The sequence below is a fragment of the Choloepus didactylus genome, chromosome 24 (assembly GCF_015220235.1).
Source record: "Choloepus didactylus isolate mChoDid1 chromosome 24, mChoDid1.pri, whole genome shotgun sequence".
Taxonomy (NCBI): domain Eukaryota; kingdom Metazoa; phylum Chordata; class Mammalia; order Pilosa; family Megalonychidae; genus Choloepus; species Choloepus didactylus.
In genome coordinates, this window is record NC_051330.1 from 23,048,500 (window position 1) to 23,064,256 (window position 15,757).

Below are 15,757 nucleotides of genomic sequence, written 5' to 3' on the forward strand. Positions count from 1 at the left end.
ACAAGCACTTCTTGCCAGATAGCAATTGGAACTGGAACCTCCTACATGTAACTGTAGATGAATGTGGCAGATTTTAAATTACGTGACATGCAAGATTTATTCCATCACCAAATGTCTAAGAGTGGTGGCCGCCAGGCCATACCTGGTCCCAGTCATTCCCCATGTTGTCTTTTTCTACTTCTCCACACTTGGTTTTTACCAGGCATTCAGGCTACTCCTCATCCCTGCACCTTCTCCACTCACCCTAGGCTTTGGGCACATGTTTGTGCCGGTTATTCCCCTGGAAGGAACTTTTCCATCTGTGTCTCCATCCCTCAGTAAACCACCCAAACAAGATCTCTTACTCTAAATCCCACTCTCCGAAGTGTTCTCCTACATCCTGACACTGGCCTTTGTTCTTTCATTCCCAGTGGGTGTCACTGCCTGGCTATTTATGGCTGTGTTGTTCACCCCCATTTGGCCTGTTGAGAATCAACCTTAGCTCTTGACAGGGCCTACATTGCAAAGCTTTAAAGGCAGTGGGCACTCAGCTGACATTGCTACTTAAAAGAATTAATGCATTTCTTAGAGTAAAAGCTATTTTAGATTCCTTTGAAAAATGTGCCAAGAAGCATTTTTACTGCAGGCAGCTTTATTTGATTCCATAGGCTACAGTCCCTCACCCCACTATGTGGCTTGTCAAGGGCATGAAATGTGTTTTTCTGGAGAAAACACCATCTCTGGATTCACATAGTTTCCTTAAAGCTGCTTGAGATACATGCATCTGTGGTAGTTATGTAGAAGAATAGAAGGTGGAAGGCTTGATCCACTCAGCCTTGGTAACAACCCCCACCCAGCACGTGTTCCTGTTTGAGCATCAGCTCTTTTATGGGCTTGAAGAAAGTAGAAAGGTTGGGGAGAGAAAGTGCTGGGAGCTGAGAAGACCTAAAAGAAAAGATTATCTTAAATGTATCAAGTTATAAATGAAGAACTGAGAATGTAGTTCTCACAAGTGCAATTCATAAGCTCTCTTAAAGGTAATTTGGGGCCCTAGGCTAATTTTGTTTGTTACTCTACGTGAATAAAGTAACCACAGCTAAACAGTGGATTCCCAAGTAGATAATATTACTGGCTTCCACAGAAATATTTAAAATTATAAAATTGAACAACCTGGACCCCACTTGATGGCAATCCAAGTTGCTCTTGCAGACCATTGAAAGCTGGGGAAAGGGTCAGGCTTTGTTACATGCCCACCTGCTTCTGGGAGGAAACCAGCTCTGAGGCTGCTTTGTGCCCACAGCTGCATGTGGATTTGAGCCTCTGGTCCTGAGCCACACTCAGAGTTAATGCAGAGGAGGCTGAGTGGAGAAGGAAGGTTAAACAATGGTATGCACAAATATGAAAGTTCTGGACAAGGATGGAAGGCTCAGAGGTGACACAGCTGTGTTTTAAATTTGTTCAGCACTGTCATATGGAGGACAAATCTGAGTTGTTCTATGGCACCCAGAAGGCAGAAGATGTGAAAACTATGGGGTCAGGTGGTGACTCGAGTTAGACATGTATCACCTGGACTCTCAGCCCTGGACCCTCCCTTCAATGCTCCTGGGGATGCTGGAGTACCTGTGGGGTGTGGGGGGAGGGAGGGAGTCCAAGCAGCCCTTGTGATCCCTTCCCCATCATGTGATCTCAGGATGCAGCAGCATGAATAAAGAATAAGCACCAAATATGGGTCTAAATGCATTTCTAAGGGAATGTGATAGAGCCAGATAGAGATTTCTTAAAGCTCCAGAAAAGACCAAGGGCCCTTAATTTTTAGGTTGAGAAACTGGAAGTGCCTTAACACTCCCCACAGGCACTGGGGTGTTCAAAGGGAGAAGCATGTTGAGTCTGATGTGATAAAATGGTCATCCAAATGATATTTTCCTATAAGCCACTGTCAACATGGCATCAGATGGCAGGTGAAGAGTCAGATGGGGGAATGGGGGGTAATAGTCACATCGCTGAGAAGGCTGCAGGTCATACACTTTTGTATCATAAATTATATACTGTTCTGGAGCTTATTCTAGAGAGCTATGTGCCTTAGATTTATTGCTTTTAACTGCTGCTTAATACAGATCTACTATAATTATTTGAATTGTTTCTGTGGATGAACACTTCAGAGTTTCTCTAACTTTTTTTTAGTCCACTGCAATAAACATCCACACGTGCCTCTTGGCAACTTGTGATTGTTTCTCTAAACTCGTTATCAAGAAATGACAATGAAGAACGATGATGGGTGCCTACCTCACACAATATACAAAAATTAAGTCAAAATAGATCATAGAAGAAAGATAAATGCTGAAACCATAAAACTCTTAGAATAAAATACAGGAGTAAATCTTTGTGACCTTGGATTTGGTGATGAATTATTAGATATAACCAACATAAAAAAGGATAAATTGGACTTCATCAAAATTGAAATCTTTTGTGCATCAAAGGGCATTATCAAGAAAATGAAAAGACAATGTGAAGAATGAGAGAAAATATTCGCAAATCATATATCAGATAAGGATGCTATATATTTATAATGTACAGAGAACTGCAACTCAGCAACAAAATGACAGACAACTCAATTTAAAAATGGGTAAAGGACTTGAATAGACATTTCTCCAAAGAAGATATACAATGGCCAAAAAGTAGTGAAAAGATGCTCAATATTATTAATCATTAGAAAAATGTAAATCAAAAAAGCACAATCAAGTATACTTATACTCACCAGGCTGGCTATAATTTTAAAAATGGAAAATAAGTGTAGGTAAATGTGTAGAAATAGGAAGCCTTGTACATTGCTGATGAGAATTTAAAAATGGTGCAGCTATTGTGGAAAACAGTTTTGTGATTCCTCAAAAAGTTAAATACAATTATATTATGCCCTGGCAATTCCACTTGTAGATATAATCCCAAAGAATTGAAAACAGAGACTCAAATACATGTACATGCATGCCCATAGCCACTATTCCCATTTACTAAAAGGTGGAAATGGCCCACCAATGGATACATGGATAAAGAAATGGTGGTACAGATGTACACTGGTATATTTTTCACCCATGAAAATGAAGTACTGATACTACAATGTGAATGAACTTCCAAACATTATGCTAAATGAAAGAAGACAGTTCAGTCACAGAAGGTCTCATGTCCTATGATCCCGCTTACATGGAATACCCGAATCATTGAATCCATAGTGACAGAAGGCAGACTGGTGATTACTGCGGTTGGGGTACAGGGAACTGGGGGTAAACTGCTTAATGAGTATGGGTTTTTTTTAGGAGTAGCAGAACTATTTGAAACATTAGTATGAATGTGCTTATGTCACTGAATTGTTCACTTTAAACTTGTAAATTATGTGAATTTCACCTCAATATATTTTTGAAAAATGAAGCAAGAATGAGGGAGATATGAAACACATACAAGTTAAATTTAAAAGCTGTTTACAAATCTATCTACTGCTTTCTGCTTCCTGGGAATGGTTAAGAATGCCTGATACCCTCACTTACATTTACATCTCCAATCTCTTTTTCTTTTTCTTTTGCAAATATAATGAACCAAGGCTGATCCCTTTATTTTATTTTGTATTTCACTGATTTTTACCAAGCGTATTTTTAAATATTTTTGACCATTTTTATTATTCATTGTATGATTTCCTATTTTTCCTCTTTGGCTATTATTTCTGTTTTTCTTATGGATTTGTACAGTTAATTATAAAATCTGGATCTTAAACTTTTGTCTTATTTCTTGCAATATTTCTTATTATCAATAATTTTAGAAATTAAGGTTTTTATAATTTGATGCAGTTTATCAATCTTTTTATTATATTTTTTGCTATCATGCTTTATTTTAAAAGTTTTCTTTATCCTAACTTAATAAATATTTTCTACTATACTTTCTTCTAAAACTGTTATGCTTTGCCCACTTTTAAGTTTTTAATCTAGAGAAATTTATTTCTGTGATAGGAATGTGATAGGAATGAAGAAGAACATCTTTTCTCTTTTCCAAATGAATACATAATTAGTTCAACACCATTTATTGAAAAACCTGTCATTTACCCTGTAATTTAGTCTGCCGCCTGTTCATTTAGTAACTGTCCTACACATAGGAGCTTCTGGATTTATTCTTTTTTACATTTCTTTGACATATTTATGAATTTCTGCATGAAGTACCACACTGAATTGAAATTTAGCTCCATACTATGTTTCAATAGGTGTTAGAGCAAGCTATCATCATTCTTTTTCTATCTGTACTTAGTATTTTTAGCATTTTATTTTCCAAATGGGTTGAAGCAGTGGAATATCAGATCCCATGAAAAATTCCTGTGAGACTTGTTATTTATCTATCATTAAATTCATAGGTTAATTTTGGAAAAGTTTGCACATTACAGTATCCAATCTAAAAACATGATATAGCTCTCTATTTATGTAGGTCTCTAGATCTCTTCAAAGAAATTTTGTAGTTTTCTTCACATAGGTCTTGTTATGCTTATTTCCACGTTCTCAGTATTTTTTGTTTTCCAAAGCTATTAAGAACACTAACATTTTTTACTCTCTCTTACTTTTGGTTTTCAATCAGCTTTCCCCATTATGTGTGCATCAGTTATCTGGCTGCATTGCTGATCACTCTTGTTCAGTTTAGTAAGTTTGCCAATTGGTTCTGTTGGATTTCCTGGGCAATCTGGTTACCTGCAACTAAACTTTCCTCCCTTCTGACTTTCCCAGGGGATGAAGCCAGAGGCAGGGCTGGATGTGCTTGGCAGTATCTCCAGGGTTGTTTTGTGTGGTAAAGACGGAACCTCTGTGTACAGATAAGGAGGGCCGTGAGCTGGTTGGTGAATGCCCCTTGTGTGGACCCTGGAAATTCTGAGCATAAACAGTTACTTCTTCTCAGGGCTGTTATTTATTGCATCTTCAGTGCTACTTGCCTGAAGATTGCTGTTCCTTTAACAGAATAGCAAGTCTACCCTGTAGATCAGCAATGTAAAACTCCAGGAAAATGAAAACAAAGAACAAACAACAACAAAGCAAATCACCACTATTATGGTCCTGTCCTAGAACTTTGATTCATAGAAAGATAATTATTGAGGTAATATTCATGAACTGGGGTCTTTCTAATATTTACATTTCTACAGATGTGGAAGAGGAGCCAAGAGAGTGGAAATGGCTTGTCCACAGCTACATGAATGCACTGTGGCTGCCCACCACTCGGTCTTGGTTCTTCCTGCCACCAGGAATAATGCTTATTATCCATATAATAAAAATAATAGTGCATATTATTCCTTCAATCCAATAAGGGCCTGATCTGTAGGCATGTGAAACTTCAAAAGAAAGACCCAAAACCCACAGTGAGTGCTGAGATATGGGGTGCATGGCTTTTCCTTGATTCCAGGCTTCCCTTGCTTATTCCTTTCACACTCAATAAAAGGTGACCTCCTTCAAACACAGGTTATTCCTGAGAGGAGTCAGGTAATATTTTGATGATATTAAGATGGTTGTTAACCATGGGAGTTGGGAATGATGCTCAAATTCTGCCCCAATGCACTGTAGTGCCCCTCTGTGAAACTCCAAAGTGCAATGCACACTCAAGGATACACCTGTTAGTAGCAGGCTGGCTGGTGAACTCCAGTGCAGGGTTGTGTGGAGCCTGGAGCCAGAGACCCACAGTGCACTCCTCCCCCTTAAGACCAAAGTGCACCTTCAGCTGAGCTCCAAGCCCTGGGAGAGAGAGGAGCCTGAGAGCTATGCTGGAGAGGCTGGATAATGGGAAAAGGACAAGAGGCTAATAAAGAGTTAGAGGGAGCTGCAGGGTGAGGAGGAATGGAGGGGCAGGTGAGTGGAGAGAAAAAAGAGAGCAATGTATGTAAGTGTGTAGAGACTGCAGCCAGCACTTATTAAGTGGAGAGTGGCCCAGCCTGGAGTGAATCAGAGGTGAAGTAATTTAGATAATCAGTTCTGGTAAACAGCACTGAGCAAGGGGAAAAATTAGAGAATCTCAGAACAGACAAGTTGGAGTTAAATTCACCTATGTGCACAGATTTTGGTCAAGAGTAGATCACTGATAGCTCCTTTAACTCCAAGCAAGAACCAGCATCCAGGAGCAGAGCACCTCCCTCCAAATGAATAGACAAGAAATCTGCTTTTTATGCCCAAGAAAAGCAGAATTTCATCCAATACTTTTCCCAGATTGTCAAGGTGCTGACCGAGGATGAGATGGGGCACCCAGGGACAGGAGATGCTATTCCCAGGCTCAAGGAGATCCCGGAGTACAATGTCATTGTAGGCAAGTACAACTGGGGTTTGATGGTTCTGCCAGTGTTCCAAGAGCTGGAGGAGCCAAAGAAGCAGGATGCCAATACCCTCCAGTGGGCCTGACTATGGGCTGGTGTGTGGAATTGCTGCAAGCTTTTTTCCTGGTGCCAGATGACATCATGGATTCATCCCTCACCTGGTGGTCACAGATCTGCTGCTATCAGAAGCCAGGTATAGGTTTGGATGCCATTAACAATGACATGCTTCTGGAAGCTTGTATCTACCATCTGCTGAAGCTCTACTTCAGGAGCAGCCCTATTATCTGAACCTAATCCAGCTGTTCCTGCAGATTTCCTATCATACTGAGATTGGGCAGACACTGAAACTCATCACAGCCCCCCAGGGCAATGTGGATCTTGGCAGATTCATTGAAAAGAGGTACAAATCCATTGTCAAGTACAAGACAGTTTTCTACTACTACATTTCTGTAGCTGCTGCCATGTGTACAGTGGGCATTGCTGGGGAGAAGGAGCATGCCAGTGCCAAGAAGGTCCTGCTGGAGATGGGAGACTCTTCAGATTCAGGGTGATTGCCTTGACCTTTTGGGGACCCCAATGTGAGTGGCAAGGTTGGCACTGACATCCAAGACATGTGCAGCTGGCTGATGGTTCAGTGTCTGCAATGGGCCTCTTCCAGATGGTGCCAGATCCTGCAGGAGAATTATGGGCAGAAGGGGGCTGAGAAGGTTTCCTGGGTGATGGTGTTACAGGATAAGATGGAACTTCCAGCTGTCTTTTTGCTGTATGAGGAAAACAGTCACAGCTGCCTTCAGGGTCTCATCGAGCAGTACACTGAGCCCCTGCTCCCTGGCTATTGTCTTGGGTCTGGTGCACAAGATTTACAAATGGAAAAGTGACCCAAGAGACAGTGAGGGCTGGGAGGGGCAGATCTTAATAAATTAGTTTCTACTTCAAGAAAAAACCTCTTTTAAAAAGTCATCATTGCTTGTGAAAGGGAAGAATAGCTACATGTGTCCTCTTCCTTCTGGAAGTGGCCATAAGAGAGCTCCTTGTATTAGCAGCCTCCACTTTAGTTTCTATCAGTGTGTCTTGTCCCCTGTCCCCAGATGTCCTGACATCTCTCCTCTGTGTTTGCTTCCTGGAATTTCTCACCTGCTTAGATTGCTCATACACACACACACACACACACACACACACACACACACACACCTACCTTGAAAGGGAAATGGGGATATCAGTACCAGATGTGCCCACATACATCATGGATGTGTTGGGGAGGCCTGCTTGTTTCCAGCACCTCAGAACACAACCACTTCTTTCCTTCATGTGCAGCCCATCTGTGATGCGGTGACAGTGCAGTGGCCCCTTGGCTCACTCTGAGTCATCTCCTCAAGTGCCTGGCTGAATCTTACCCTCAGTTACCTGTGGGAGATACCAACTCTTCCTGCAAAAGTGTGTTAAAGGGGGATGCCTTCAGATAGTGTCCTAAGAAGAAAGGTTATTACTAAGCAATGCAGGAAAAACAGGAGATGATAATTAGGCCATATCATCTTTTTCCCATTATCTCAAAAATTGGCAACAAATTTGCAAATGCCTCCACTTCCCTAAGTATTAGAATTTGGAAATTCAAAGCTTTCTTTGGAAAGAATTTCTGCAGGGAATTTGGAAATGGAATTAGAATTTGGGGGATGGGATTTCCCATTACTTAGAGTAATCAACATATTAGAGATGGAAGGAAGGGAAAGAGTATCTGGTAAACTACCTGTTTCCACCCTTCCCCCATTGTGCAGATGAAGAAATATAGGCTCAAAATTGAAAATAACAATAATAGTAATATTTACTCTTGTCTTTACATATAGAATCAGGGAAAATAGAAGGAAATTCATTGCAACTCCTTTATGCATACTACATTTTATCTTTATTCTTGAGAGACTGACTGTCCGGCGCTGCCCCGCTCGGTCCCCGGTTCCCGGCCGGCGAGGGGAAACAGGGAAGGAGAGAGAGAGATGCAGACTGCGCGAACTAACCTGGTCATGAATCACGACTCGAACCACACGGCAGTTGTGAAAGCAAGCCCTTTACTACAGCTAGATGAACATTCTGTGTTACTGGTTCCCACACGGGGCACGGCGCCTCGTGGGAGAGCAGCCTCGATGTGGCCGTCAGGCACGGCTCCTTGTGGGCTGTCTCACCCTACCCCGTCCGGGTAAGACCTTTTATACACAATTAACAACCAATAAGCTTCTAGGCTAGTATCGCGCATACAGGATTTCGATTGGTAGGAGCGGGTGGCGGATACATGCGTCACTATGCGGAAACAGGATGCAGGCGCCATCTTGGCTCACTCGATGGGCGGGGGGTAACTCTAGAGCAGGCTGCAGCGCATACGCTAGGCCCGATTCGGGAGGCGGCTTTCCACATCTCCCCCTTTCTTATTTATTTTTGACCCAGTGTCTCCAGTGATGAGCGTGCTCCCGTGAACCCAAATGGTTCACAACCTCTTTGGTGCTTTGGGGAGTCTGGACTAGGCCTCAGCCATCCAGCGGCGGAGCCTCTAGCACCAACCAGAATGCTCACGTCATATGGAGACCGGAGAGTCCGTAAGCTGGAAACAACGTGACTCTCCCTGCAGTGCTTTGCCTGGCAACTGGGGAACAACGACGGGGGCAGGAACAGCAGTAACCAGAGTCGGGGGTGTCACTAGGTGTCTCTGTGCAATGGCTAGGGTCCAGTCTGGCCACAACTAGGACTCTGCCCTAGAGACCCACCTGAGACAAAATTATGACTACTGGTGTCGCCTTTTACACCCGAGAAACAGCCATGCGATTCGCTACAAATTTTGCTCCAAAGCGCCCCACCTGAGGCGACCAGGAAGGGGTATGGTTAATAAATCGGTCACTATCGGGGGTAACAGAGGTGGGAGTCATAGCCATCATAGTGGTAACACGCAATTGCTGCTGCGCTTGAAACAGGCGTTCTAGCAAACATTTAACAACGACTAATCCCACCAATAATCCCACTGCAATGAGGATCCAATTAGTTAAATTGGGCCAAGAGAACCAGGAAGAAACACTGTGCAATAGTTTCTGTAGAACCTCGCCTAACCCGGAGAGATCGACTTTAACGGGTTTTAACTTGATCCCCCCAATTGTGTCTAAACTAGACTCCACCTGTTGGGAGAGATTAACAAATTCAGGAAAATATGACCTTTTCAGCCAATCAGAGACTCTGGAAATGCTTCCGGTCACGTTGGCCCTGACAGGAGTGACACAGAGTTTAACCGTAAGCCACCGGGTGTCACATGTTTGCTGAAGCACTCTCCAGAGTCCATCTATTTCCAGTCCAAGTTCATCTATCTCCGCTTGGAGTTTCTGAATGGCCTGGAAATTTAAGTTCAGCATCTGATTGTGGCGGCGTAGCACGTCTCGGGTAAGGTTGACCAAGCCATTTACCGTTTCCATCGTTATGGCGAGCTGCCGATCTGTCCATGCTTGTAGCACAGCCTGCCCGATCGTTGGGACAAACAAAGAGGAAGCTACACTGGCAGCATTCGATAGCCATTCTTTTATGCCTCTTGGACGCCTAGACTTAGAGAAGGGGATATTGTTAAGTGAAACAACTTGAGAAACAGGGCCAACCCAGTCGGTTGCCTTGACGGGGAGCCAGACATAACTTGGGCGATACACTAGGATAGCGGGGCGGCGAGGCATCCGGGTCTTTGGAACGGTTGCAGACTGTAGGAGCAAACCCCGGAAGGAAAAGGCACCTTTGAGTCTCCTTTTTACTCAAGATCCCTTCACAAGACTGGCGGCTCTTCCCTGTAACGTTAAGAAATTCAAGCAAGACTCCCTTACTTAACTCGCCATTACCAGTTTCACAAGTAGCATTCGCCGCAACTGTGGTGTTGACAACCTTGACAGAGAGGTTAGCAAAAGAGAGGATCAGTGTGTCATTGGTGAGGGGGAAGGACTCGTTGAAGCTTGTGGAGGGTCAGAAGGCAGGTGGTGGAGACCTAGAGACAGGGTACGAGTGAAAAACACAGGAGAGGCGGGAGACCCAGCAGAGAATGGGGCCAGGGTCGGGGGATGATGCCACAGGCCCCAAAGACCACTCTCCTGCGCTACCACAGTTCCACTAAAAAGAAAAAGGCAGATTAGAAGGATTGCTATAGGAGAGCAAAGAACAGAGTTACCGATCCTCTTTTTGGGCAACCGCGGGGTGGTCAGTCCTACTATTATCGTCTTGTCGGTCGTCGCCATCATCAGCAGGGTCGGAGGCTTGGTCTAATGGTTCAGGTTGTATATTCGTTGGCGTTTCTGACAGCTGTTCCTTGGCTTCTTCAGGTGATGTCACGGTTCTCACCAGTCTTTCCGGAACCCACACTGGTTGACGTCCTGGTTCCTGGGGAAAAACACAAACAGAGCCTCTGGCCCAGCTGAGCACCGGGTCAGGGCCTTTCCACTGCCCCGACAGGACATCCTTCCAACGGACTAGACCTCTATGCGGAGGACTCGGGGTGGTGTGTTGCAGGGCAGGTGTCATTCCTTGTGAATTTTCGTTTAAAAAATTATATGTGAGCAAGGCTACAGACAGTCGAGCTTTTGGGGACAGGCCGTGGCCTATACCCTCTTTCTGTTTTTTAAGCAAGTCTTTGAGAGATCTGTGCGCTCTTTCAATGATTCCTTGCCCCTGAGGGTTATAGGGGATGCCATGTTTTAATTGGACATCCATGTTGTCACAAAATTTTTGGAAGGATTTACTAGTGTAGGCAGGCCCGTTATCCGTCTTTAACGTCTTTGGCTTACCCCAAGCTGCCCATGCAGCAAGGCAGTGTGCAATGACGTGGGAGACTCTTTCTCCTGGTTCAGCAGAGGCAAATAAAACTTGGGAGCATGTGTCCACCGACACATGTAAGTACTTGATCTTACCATACTCTGAATGATGAGTGACATCCATCTGCCAAGTATCCCCTGGGGTGAGACCCCTAGGGTTGACCCCAACCGAGGGGACTGCTCTCTGCTCTGCACAATTGTTGCAGGCTCGGACAATATCTCGAGCAGCTGCACGTGGTATGCTGAACCGCTTAGCTAGGGTACCTGCATTGATGTGAAACTTGGCATGGAATTCTCGGGCTTGTTGATACGGTACCAGCGTCGGAAAGATGTGCAGCTGTCGAGTGGCTACATCTGCGCTATGGTTCCCCTGGGCCATAGGGCCAGGCAAACCTGTGTGGGCTCTAATATGGGTTATGTAAAAAGGGTGTTGCCTGGTCCATATAACCTCCTGTAGTTTGGCAAAGAACGTCCTTACTGTAGAGGAATGTTTAACAATGCCCACCGTTTCTAAAATTTGTACAGAGTTCACAACATAAGCAGAATCCGAGACGACATTTAAGGGCTCGGAAAGGCTTTCCAGGACTGCAATGATAACCTGCAGTTCTACCCATTGAGGCTTTTGTGGTTGGAAGAGCACTGTTTTAGGAGTGTCCCCCTCCACACAATACGCCCCTGTTCCAGAGCTGGAGCCGTCCGTGTATACGGTGGGGGCGCCTGCTAGTGGCCTAGGAGAGGTTACTTTGGGAAAAATCACTGGGTGCCGGGTGACAAACTGCAAGAGAGGAGCCTTAGGGAACTGATTGTTAATGGGACCAAGAAATGTACACCGGAGAATGGCCCATTGATCTATGCATCCGGTGAGTATCTCAAGCTGCTGGGAAGAATAAGGCACCCTGAGATTTTTGGGCTGCTGACCGAAATGCTGCACAGTCCTTTTAATGCATTCTAGGGCCAAGTCTGCAACCGCTGTAGGATAGTGCTCTAGGACTTTTTTGGGGGAAACTCCAGGGTGGACCCAGAGCAGCGGCCCCCGCTGCCACAGTACCGCAGTGGGCTGTAATTCTGTCGGCAGCACGCAGGCTTCAAAAGGCTCATCAGGGTCTATTCTCTTCAATGCAGCGCCACTGAGCGCCTGTTCCACCTGGCATAGTGCTCGCCTTGCCTCTGGAGTGAAGCTTCGAGGTGAGTTTATATTAGAATCCCCCTTCAACAGGTCGAACAAAGGTGTTAGTTTGACATTGGGTATTTTTAGGTATGGACGGATCCAATTGATATCCCCCATGAGTTTTTGTAGATCATTGAGAGTGTGTATATTGTCTAGCCTGAGAGACACCTTTTGGGGGGAAACATGAGTGGGTGCGACTTTCGCCCCCAGGAAAGTGGTAATGTCAGTCATTTGGATTTTTTCAGGGGCAATCTCTAGGTTAGCTTCTCTAAGAGTAAGGACTAGATGTGACAAAACTGTTTTAAGAAGATCTGTGTCTCTATGGGCTAAGAGAATGTCATCCATATAATGGATGATTTTCACTTGAGGGAACTGCTGCCGAGTGCTAGCTAGCTTCGCAGCGACATACAGCTGGCACATGGTAGGACTATTAGCCATGCCTTGGGGCAGGACTGTCCATTCAAAGCGTTGACAGGGCTCCTCTTGATTACTAGAGGGCACAGTAAAGGCAAACTTAGGGGTGTCTTCAGGGTGGAGCGGAATAGAAAAGAAGCAATCTTTCAGATCTATGATGAAAATCGACCAGTGCTCCGGTAATGCCGAGAGGAGGGGCAGTCCCATCTGAACGGGCCCTAAAGGCTCCATGCAATCGTTAATAGCTCTTAGATCATGTAGCAGTCTCCATTTACCAGATTTCTTTTTTATTACGAATATAGGGGTGTTCCACGGTGACGTGGAAGGGGCGATATGGCCCTTTTCTAGTTGTTCTGATACTAGGGCGTGCAACGCTGCAAGTTTTTCCTGTGGCAAGGGCCACTGAGGCACCCACACCGGAGCCTCGGTTTTCCATTTTAGTTTTATAGGTGTGGGTGGGAATCTCTCCTCAGTGGCCCCTATGAAAAACCCAAGCCTCGTCTGTCAGACTTGGGGGCAGCTTGTATAGGCTCCGCACGTCCGTGCAGTGAAGCTCCTAAACCCTTGCCGGGGGTATACCCCATTTCTTTTAGCAGTCGCTTAGAGGTTGGGGAGTAGCCGCTAATTAAAGTAACGTCCATTTGGGTCAGAATGTCTCTTCCCCACAAAGACACAGGCAGGGCTAATACATAAGGCTGGAAACTGCCTTGGTGTCCTTCTTCATCGGCCCAATGAAGGGCAGCTGCACTGAGCATGGGCGCTGAAATTTGGCCTATTCCTCTAATGGGCTCTTCCGCCCTGCTCGTTGGCCAGGTGGGGGGCCATTCTTGTTGTCTTATGATAGACCGATCGGCCCCTGTATCAAGCAGGCCCAAGAAAGATCTGCCTTGCACCTTAATGGTTAGCATAGGTCGAGACTCCAGGGACATATGGAGTCCCTCAAAAATCGCTCCACTGGATCCGAACCCTTTTTCCCCTCTCTGTCTGATTCTGCTTGGAAAGACTGCATGTAAGCTGGGTAAGAGCAGGAGCTGCGCCAGCTTATCACCTTCTGCAATGACTAAGGTGCCCCGCTGAGATTGAACCATAACTTGGGCACGGCCTGTGAAATCTGAATCTACAAGTCCTGGTATAACTGTTAATCCTTTCAGGGCCGTGGATGCTCTTCCCAATATGAGCCCTACAGTACCAGCCAGTAAGGGCCCCTTGAAGGAGGTCCCTACTAACTGGACACCCATGGAGGGGGTTAGTACGAGTCTGGAGGTGGCACAGAGGTCCAGTCCTGCTGAGCCGGGGGACGCACGAATTTGATCGGATCCTGTGTTGTCGAATGGCATGCAAGGGGGTCCGTCGAAAGGGCGGACCCCCTCTTCCCGTTTTTTGGAATCTGCTCGGGGCGGCCAGAGAGGCATCTACCCTGCGCATCGAAAACCGATTTACAGTCTTCTGCGCGGTGGGGGCCTTTGTGGCAACGGCCACACGGCCTGGTTGCTGCACCTGGTTCGCCAAACCGTTGAGTGGCAGGGGGCTGACGTCTATTGGGACAATCTCTCTTAAAGTGCCCTGATTGGCCACAGCCATAGCACCCGTTAGACTTTGCCCCTAAGGTTCTCGGGCTTTTTGTAGCCACCTGTAGGGAGCTGGCTAGCATGGCAGCTAGACCTGCATTAGTTAAAGGGCTGCCAGCATCTCTACAGAGCCTGACCCACTCTGTCAAATTTTTTGCTCTGTTTTGTGCCAGGATAACTTTGCACTCCTTGTTGCACTGCTCAAAAATCATTTGCTTAACCACAGTCTCTGCTACTCCTGAATCTGAGAAGATTCTCTCAGCTGCGGTTTGCATCCTGGCTACAAAATCCGCAAATGGTTCTGTGGGGCCTTGGTGTATATTGCTGAGTGAGGCCTGAGCCTCTCCCTCACCTGTTAGCTTTTTCCAGGCACCCACAAAACAGTGGAAGATCTGGGCATAGACCTCTTGTGGGAAACCCGTTTGGTTCTGGGCATGGGCGCCTCTCCCCAACAGCATGTCAGCATTCCACCCGCCACGTCTCCCCGCCGCATTCCTTGCGGCCTGCTCTTCAGCTAACTCCTCAAACCATGCTTTCCAATCTATGAATCGGCCTGACGGCAAGCAAGCACGGGCTAGCTGAAAAATATCTGCGGGTGTATGATTTAGAGCAGAGAGGTTCTCGATCATGTTCAAGGTATAAGGGGCATTGGGGCCATACTGATGGACGGCCTGCCTCAATTCCCTCAATAGTTTGTAATCATATGATTCGTGCCGATTGCCACCTTGGGGATTGATAATAACCGGGTACATTTCTGAGACTGGCTGCGGCTCAAGTGGCTGGTAGCCACCCAGCATGCCAAAAGGTCTAAATGTTGTGAAAGGGTTCCATCTCCAGAAATGTCTCCCACCACTACCTAATGGCAAAGGGTCCTGAGGGCCTGTATACTCGGGCGGGGGGTACGGCAAAGGTTGCCCCTCCCCTGACCGACCCATCGGGGTTTCCGGGTCTGGCAGCAAAGGATAATTACATTTACTGGGCATGGCCACTAGAGGGAGCTCTCGGCGAGGTCCTTTGGTGGGACCGCCCAAGGCGTCAGTTGGGAGCTGGGGTGTCCCTGGGGGTGCAGCGGTAGACATTGGCGGGGCGGAAGGCCGCACGGGTGTGGCGGGAGGCTCCTCCCACTCAATTAGCGGGGATGCTTCCGCCTTCTCGTCAGTATCGCTATCTGACTCTGAGTCAGAGTCACTGGACTCCGGCGGTTTGCCCTTACAGGAGCCGTCCGCTGATGAAACTGACTGGGTTTCTTGGAGCGCGCACCGTGCTTCTTGCAAGACAGAGGACGGGCTTAGGCCGGTAGCCGATTCTAGTTCAAGGACCGCACGGACGGTCTCCCATATGGGTACTAGAATCGGGTCCATACACACGCCCGTCTGGCGCGCTCGGTCTATGTCGCGACCGAGCTTCATAGGCTAAGGCTGCCGGTGCAGGCAAACCAAGGGGCAACATCATCAAGAAAACGCTGAAGGGAGCTTTTCCTGACCGAGATACCCCGTTG

The 15,757-nt window shown here is 46.2% G+C and overlaps 1 pseudogene; it reads left to right on the forward strand.

The window, feature by feature from the left end:
* Positions 1 to 1,536: 1,536 nt before the first annotated feature.
* On the forward strand, positions 1,537 to 7,219 carry LOC119519958 (annotated as a pseudogene).
* Positions 7,220 to 15,757: the final 8,538 nt, after the last annotated feature.